The sequence below is a fragment of the Phascolarctos cinereus genome, unplaced genomic scaffold, assembly GCF_003287225.1.
Source record: "Phascolarctos cinereus isolate Bilbo 61053 unplaced genomic scaffold, phaCin_HiC Scaffold_726;HRSCAF=1367, whole genome shotgun sequence".
Lineage (NCBI taxonomy): Eukaryota > Metazoa > Chordata > Mammalia > Diprotodontia > Phascolarctidae > Phascolarctos > Phascolarctos cinereus.
This window is the reverse complement of record NW_027556098.1, coordinates 260,038,316-260,047,262: the sequence shown is the minus strand read 5'-3', so window position 1 is coordinate 260,047,262 and position 8,947 is coordinate 260,038,316.

The window sequence follows — 8,947 nt, the reverse complement described above, 5'->3', positions numbered from 1 at the left end:
CTTAGTATTATTCAATTGTCAGAGGATGAAGACACTCCTTGGCAATATGGAATACTAGTCCTTTTCTACTGCCCAGTTAATGTTAATAGGCCAAGTTGAACAGCTGTTGGGTGACATCAAGAGCTAATGAACTTGTAGCAAATAGTACCAAATATGCTGGCAATCTAATTTGAGCCTAAACTATCTGCCAGCTATTTATAGAAAAGATGGAAGGACTAAAAATGCGTTAGGTCAGTGACCGGGAGTTGGGGAGGCAGCTTCTCTGGGTAAAATATGTAACCCTTTATGGAGGAAGAATGTTTGAGGACACATGGGTTGCCTTTTCTTTGTGATTTAGACATGTACTGTCTTTACGCTTTTCCCCACCCTTTTCTCCTCCATTTTCCAAAAACTATGGCTAGTGAGCAATTTCAGTAAGGAAATGAAAGTTATTTACTGATAGCTCCAATATAAAAGGTGTTTATTAAACTGGCCTTGGATAGACATAGGAGCAATTCTCATTACATTTTGTTGTTTAAGTCAGATTTGCCTCTTATTCTAGTTATCTTTTAATTTTGTACTTTACATTCCAATCTCCTATGATGAGTATGACATTTTAAAATGTCATATAATTGATCAATTTTGGCCTCTTTGGCATTAGTGGTTGGAGCATAGACATGTATTACTGCGATGCTGAACGATTTACCTGGGATTCAAACAGATATTATTCCATCATTTTTGAGTGTATACCCCAGTATTGCTTTCCTCAGCCTTTTATCGACCATGAGGGCTACTCCATTTCTTCTAAGGGATCCTTGCCTATAGTAGTATATGTAATGATCATCTGAATTAAATTCACCTGCTACCTTGCATTGTTCTAAATATATTTCTCTTGTTTCCCCTCTGCTTGATTTCACTTGTCTTGGACTATGATCCCGATGAGTGTGTAGTATGCTCCTGACTGTTGGGTTGATGGCTATGTTTGTGACCATACAGCAGGCTATCCACCTGGTTCCTACATTTGGGAAAGCAGATTTAAGAATTCAGATAAAGGATAGAGAGGATTTCATAGTCTAAATTTGTACAGGGGAATTTGGTCTAAGAATGTTCTTCTGGACTTGATGTTGAAGACAAAAGTACAAATAATTCTGATGAAGAAGAAAAGGGAGAATATTCTGAAGCGAAAAAGATACGTATACCAGGGAGCTCATAGACCAATTTAGATTTTATAAAGACATAAAGAACATGGAAAGAAGAGCAAGTAGCTGAAACAAATAGGAAGGTATGGCATAATGCTATGATAGTAAAAAAAATTGTTATGTTCAGAATGACCTAAGGCTGGCAATGAACACTCAGAATTCTAAATGAAAACCAAAAGGCAAAAGTAAAGGGACTCTTAGTGTGGTAGGCAAGAGGAAATAGCACTGACGCTCAGTGGATTATTATAATAGATGATGGAGAACACCAATATCAAGGATTTATGTGTTGCTAAAGGTTTTTTTTTTTGCAATTGGGGTTAAGTGACTTACCCAGGGTCACACAGCTAATAAGTGTCAAGTTTTTGGCCTAGGCCAGATTTGAACTCAGGTCCTCCTGACTTCAGGGCCAGTGCTCTATCCACGTGCCACCTAGTTGCCCCTGTTGCTAAAGTTTTGCAAAGTGCTTTACACATGTTATCTCATTTGATCTTTACAACAACCGTGTGAGGCAGCTGCTATTATTTTCCCCCTTTACAAATAAGGAACCAAGTCTGAGAGATGTTACATGATTTGCTCAGGGTGGTATACCTAGTAAATGTCTAAGGTAGGTTCAAACTCAAGTCAGTAAATCAGGCAATTAGTCAACTAGCATTTATGAAGTCCCAACTATCTGGCAGACAGTGTGCTAAAACCTTGAGATACAAAGAAAGGCAACCGACATCTCCTGCTCCCAAAGGGATTACAATCTGATGGAAGTCAACATGCAAACAACTAACATTCCAGGCCTGGGGGATAGTAAGGTTTTCCTGACAACATTCTGCACTATGCTACTTAGCTGCTGCAGTAGAGGAAGAAATAGACCTTTTCAGTCCTCAATTTGCTTCTAACAAGGAGAATGACTTTTAGTCCAGAAATGATAAGCCAAAAACAGCAAATAGTTAAGTGAAGCCCAAGGTAACAGACGAGGTGGTAAAAGAACCACCTCACACATTCATCACCTTTGTGTATTATATACCAGGGTTCTAAAAGAACTGGCCAGTGGGCTGAGGAATTGTCACTGAGCTTTGAAAAAAAAAAACCAAAACAAAACCCTGGAGTGTAGAGACAAGCTTCAGGGCTGGAGAAGCTGAAATGTTATGATTTTTTCAGAAAGGAAAGAGGGCATATCCTTCAACACAAGCGGTAAACTTGACTGATTTCTGCTAAACTGATCATTTGCAAGCATTTAGAAGAGACTCACAGAGCTCATGAAGATCCATCATGTCTTTTTCCAGATCAGCTCATGTTAGCTTAACCTTGTTTCCTTATTATGGGCAGGGGTTCTCACCTGCTAGGTCTGGAGAAGGTGCCCATTGGATATATCTAAATTTCACAAGATGTTCCACAAAATCTCTTTTACTCTCTTTATGGACAAGACAGAAAATGGCCTACTGTGTGATGGCAAAGTTTAGTGGTTTCTGAATTTGTCAACTGACCAGAAAACTAGTGATTAATGGAATGATTTCAACTTCCTGGGAGGTTTTTAGTTGAGTGCATCAGCTGTATGAAGATGTGAATGACATGCTCATAGAAACTGCAAATGACAGAAAGCTGGAAGGAATACTGAAGCTGTTGGATAGATGACAGAATGAGGATTAGAGATATGAGAGATAGGCCAGCTTTAATTAGTTGAAATTCAATAGAGTGTGAATTCCTCCATTTCATTTAAAAGAAATAAGCTGTGTGAGTACAGGATAGAGGAGGCATAGTTAAGGTGATAGTTAATGTGGAGAAGATCTGGAAATCTTAGTGGATCACAAGCTCAAGATGAGTCAACAGTATAGTATGGCAGCCAGAAAAAAGTGATTGTGATTGTGATTGTCTTTTACCTCTTTCTATAGCCCCAGCATTTAGCACAGTACTTGGTATGTGAGAGGAACTTGATAAATGTGGATTGATTGATTGGTTATTTGATTGATTAATTGCTGTTGTCCATCCTTCATTCTTGAAGAGGACCATGACATCAGGAAGGTAATGCCATAACTTGCAAGTGAATTGGATTTAAGTGAGGGAGGCCGTGTGCAAAGTCACCAGCCTCACTTTCTCCTCTGCAGCCATCTGGGTCCAGTGGCAAGATGTAGATCAGGACAACTAGAGATGGCTCCCAATTGATTAATCAGTTTAAAAAAGGTTCATATTTTTTTTCTTTTATAAATAAAAATATTCTTCTAGTGATCCTTGATGGCTATTTCCACAGCTGCCAAAGAATTTACGGTGAGTGTTATCCAAATGGCAAAGGAGTAGTGTATGGTAGGCTATAAGGGGTATGGCACATTATTAGGCTGCAACACAAATCTGACAAAGAATTATGTGAGAGAAGTGGCGTAAAGAATATCATCTAAAGGATGAATAACTAGAAAATAAAGTCATTGGTGATATGATAAAAATGAGGGATAATTAATGAGTTCCATTGTTATTCATATACTATTGAGATCCAAATCAGTGGTTTGTAAACTTTTTTTTTTTTGATGGCATGCCACATTATTAGTAGAAAATCTTTTGGGAATGTACCATAAATAATGAATATTAAACTATATGTGTATACCATTGTGCTAATACATATATTTTAAAACTTACATAAAATAGAAATCTTTTTAAAAGGATGAGATAAAAATGAGATAGTATTTGAGCCTAGAGTCAATGGGGAACTACTGAAGTTTATTGAGTAGAGTCTAGAGAAGGAAATGGTAAACCACTCCAGTGTCTTTGCCAAGAAAGTGATGGAGAGAATGAAGGACAAACAACAACAACCAAATGGGGGTTTTCCAAACACAACTGAAAATGACAGAACAACAGCAATGACATAGTCAGACTGCACTACTAGGGGAAAAGTATTTTAGCAGCTATGTATACGAGGTATGGGAATAGGATAGTCTTGAGATAGGAAACTATCAGAAAGCTATTCTAATAGTCTTGGGGAAGGCTGGCTGTTTGAGGAGAGAAAGGAACATATGTAAGAGATATCGTGTATGCCTATTTGGCAACTGTTTGGATATATGGTGTGAGGGAGATTGAGGAGTCCAAAGATTACACTGAAGGATAAACACACTCTTGGCAGTAATAGGCAAGTTTGGAAGAGGAACGTTTTGAGGAGAGAAGGTAACATTAGGAGATCTTTGACATAAAACCCAACTCATCCATTCCTCGTCATCCTGTGTGATTTACTCTCTTGGTCAAAATGAAAAGGGGAGTGAGGCAAGCTCTTATTTACTAGTCATGGCCCTAGAACAGAACCTGGTACCTGGAAGAATCACAAGGTGATCTTGGGGCAGGGTAGATATTCTGGGAGGCTGAGGGACTGACATTTTTCCAGTGGCACCTGTGTATCCACTGCTATGGGTACCCCACTGTGGTTAGGTTATAACTCACCAGAAGGGTGACTCTGGTTCAGAAAGGGAAGAAGGTTAGGAGTTTGTACAGAGGAGGAAGAGGAGATGGGTTAAGGGCCTAGGTAGAATATGAACAAAAGGTACAAGTTACCAAAAGTGAACTAGAAACTTGATATAAAAGCTAACCCTTTGTTTCCACCTAGAAATTTTAAAAAATGCTTCTTAAAAAAAAAGCAACCTGTTGTCCAACTTGATTAGCCTGGGGTCTGAAGGTGGAGATCTGTAGTTCTGGCTGGAGCAGGTAGTAAGGGAACAGAAAACAGAGCAATTCTTCATAGTTGGGTCCTCAGAGATCAAGACCTTCTCTAGCCTCCCACCACCAGCTGTGACCTCCCTAATGAACAGTCTTTTGTTTGTTATCATAGGTATGTGCAGCACATTTCATTAGGGTGTGCACCAGGGAATTTTATTTATTATTTTTTTAAAGGCAAACATTTATTGAATACTTAATCACAAAGGACATTATTTTTATTCATCAAACAAATTAAAGAAACTGAAATATAAATGAATTTAGTTTGGAAAAAATAACAACTGCATATTACTTAAAAAAATAAAATACAGACTTTGCCAAAGGCTCCTTTTAATCAAGCCCTTCCCCTTGTGTTAGACTAAAGAATAACCTTTTCATCCTTATCTTCTTGGCTAAAAAAAGCGTATTTCCAACTAGACCTTGTTTCCCTAGCCTTGCTCTTTGCCATGAAGGGCAAGTGGAAGAGTTTAAGGACTGGTTACCAGAGGCACATAATGTAAAAACTTAACCTTTTTACCCCTTACTTGTACCAGCCAGAGCCCCAGGGCCACTTACTATGGATTGAAAGTGGCCAGAGGATTCGAAGAAGCAAGAAAATGTCCAAGGAGAAACAAAGATCTCTTTTCTCTGACCCTACTATTGCAGGCCAGAGTACTCAAGTCCAGTAGTAAGGGCTTGCTAGGAAATGAAAGGAGGAAAGCAGACAGCCTGGGCTTTGCCAAGCAGAAGGGTCCCTGGTACATGACAGATAGTTCTTTAAAAAAGCATGAATAAGAGGCATAGAGGGGTCCTAACTACAGAGTAATCAGTCATTGGACCTGCTTCCTCCTTCCTTTTGTAGCAAAACCTCATGGACAAAGTGAATGGTTAATAGAGGAAGGAAGCAAGAGTAGCAGCAGTGATGATACTGCAGCCAGGGTTTCCCAGGCAATAAGTAAGCCACCCTGCTGGCAGCAGTCTCTGGGGTCCAGACAACTCCATTCCATACACATGCCTATGAGTTTCTTACACAGCAAGCCCCTATCTTCTGAGTTCCTTTTGTTCCATGGAGAAACTTTCCTTCTGACCCAAGTATTGGAAAATCAAGAAGATTATAGCCACATTTCCTGCAGTTTTCTCCTTCCCAATCATACTAGGAACCTTGCTACCTGCTCAAATCCAAGATGTCTAAAATGGAATCCATTGCCCTCACTCTCAAAATGGCCTCTCTTTTGGGTTGACCTATATCTGTTCATCATGCGAACATTCAGTTGTAACAAAAATCATTTTTAAGTACTCATTGTGTTCAGGGCTTCATGTTAAACAAAGGCCAGAAGTAATGTTGGGAACAGAAAAAGATTTGAATGGGTAATTCTTGCCTTCATAGAGCTTATCATCTTGTAGGAGGAATCACCCAAGTTTTAAATATCGGCATCATTTTGGGTTCCTCCTGCTCTTCTACCTCTGCTATAATATTCTGAGAGTGATTAAGGCCTATCATTCTACCTTCTAGAATTCTTTCATATCTCCATTTCCATTCCTATGACCATTGGTCTGGAATGGTGGTGGTGGTGGGTATTTTCTCTTGACTTTGACACCCTGAAATGATCTTCGTTTTTCCAGATTCTCCTCTCACATCATCTCTAAATTAATATTTCTAAAGTCCAGCTCTAATCCTGATACTCATTTGCCCCCAAGTTATTGAAATCTTTAATAACTCCTCATTATCTACCTAATCAAATATAAATTCTTTGCTGGCATTCAAAGTAAAACAAAATATGATCACATTTTACCTGTTAGCTTTAGTTCTCCTGATACCTGTAATTTAATTCTGTACTCTAGCTAAATCATTCTACTCAATATGCTCTGAGGTCATGGTCAAAACTTATAGTGTTAGGCTAAATTAGAGGACATAGGCAGGATTTACAGAGTGAACAAACAGGTCAGGGTCTATTCTGAGGTTAGTAAAAACATTATGAGAAAGTAGGAGTTTTATAATATATACACACTCTTTGGCACATAGTAGGTGCTTAATAGAGGCTTGTTGAATTGAATGTTGGTTGAATAGGAGGGCATAGTGAAAGGCAACATGGTATAGTGGATAGGGAACTGGATTTGGAATTAGGGAAACCTGGATTCAAATATTTTATTTTTATTACCATTAGTACTGTTACTATGATTATTTGTTGTTGTTGCTGTTGTTATTCCCTATTGTCTGGTTGCTCATTTGAGTAGGCACACCTGCCCCTCCCACGTAGAAAGGGAGGTACCTTGGGTATGGGGTGGGAAGATAATTAGTTCAGTTATGAGCATGTTGATTTTAAGATATCTAAGGGGCATTCAGTTTGAAGTATCCAATATGAAATTGGAGATGTGAGTCTAAAGGTTAGGAGAGGGGTTAAGTTGAGATAGATTTAAGTAGATTTTAGAGATGAAAACTGAATACTCTGGAGTTGATGATGGTGATAAGTTGACTCAGAAAAAAAGAGGAAAACAAAACTAGAAAGAGAAGGACATCCAAACAACAAAATAATCACCGAGGGACTATAAGAGATTTATCTCTAACAATTCAAAGCAGAAACCAAAAGTTTAAGCATAAAAGGAATTAAAGCAGCAGAAATAATCCAATAAACAATTCAACATCAATAAAAATTACACCATAGAGCCTGCATTGGTAATCTCTCTCTCTCTCTCTCTCTCTCTCTCTCTCTCTCTCTCTCTCTCTCTCTCTCTCTGTGTGTGTGTGTGTGTGTGTGTGTGTGTGTGTGTGTGTGTGTGTGTATGTGATGGGCCCCTTTGGTAGCCTGGTGAAGTATATAGATGCCTGCTCTAGATGATATTTTTAAATGAATAAAAATTTAAAAAAATTATATTGAAATATTTATCAAGATGTTAAAACAAAAACCACAACGACCACCACCACAACAAATATTGCTGACTCCAAGTTAAGAACCCATGCTATGGAGGCTCAAGAAAGGAAAAAAAAAGGAAGGAACCTCTGAAAAACAAAGATGTGAAAATTTATCTGTCATTTAAATAAATATTTAAAAGTAGTCTAATAATGACAAAAGTACAAGTTGGATTATATGTAAAACACAAAGCTTGAATATCATTTAGTATAATGAATCATGAAACAGTTACACAAAATGAGGTGACTGAAACTGTGGCTTTTCTCTTCAAGTTTTGTAGGTGTGTGGGTCCAGTGAGATCCACAATTTCAGGCTAATTCATTTACAAAAATGAGAGGTATATGCCAATGATTCTGGAAGAGGTGATTGACCCTAAAAAAGTTATTCTAAAGAAACCTAGACATATGGATGAATGCATCTTATGCATTAAAGTGTATGTAATATGTTGTTGCAAGTTGTAAAAATTCAGCATCTACTGAATTCTTGAAGAGATATGCTCAAGTAGTTAGAAATATTTACAGGAAGCTTTTAACTTTTTATAAACTAACAGATGACAAATCCTTATACTACAAATAATGCCCCCCACCAATATCTTTGAGTTTTCAAGACATAAACTATACTGGAATAAGTGTCATCACAGACAAGAATATCATCCCCAATCACCCATATTTAATACTAATCCTTTCCCCTAATTCAGTTTTAATAGGCATTGCTGTGCCAAATACATATAACCTCCAAACTGTGTAGTATGAAAATTTCTCAAAATATTGAGATCTAATGAGAAACTTCAATACCATATCTGAATAGGATCAAGTACATAACATCCAGTTGCTTTGCCTATTAATGCAATTGTGCCAGGGATACTTTCAGTGAGCCTATAGAAGGTGAACTTACCTTCCATTACTTTGATGCAACTTATAACATATCTACCTCAATATAAAATATTAAACATATGTGAACAATAGTAGGTTAATGACTTGTTTCTGTACCATTTCTACCAGAAGATGATGAAATGTAAGATGAGAAAGATGAGAACTATAATGGCGGCTCACATTTAGATAGTATATATGAAAATATATCTGTATCTATATATTTACTAAATCTTTTCCTTATGACAACTATTTGAGGAAGTTAGTGCAATGATTATTATTTCCATTTTGCAGAAAAGGAACCACAGTCTTGGGAGGTTAAGTAATTTATTTT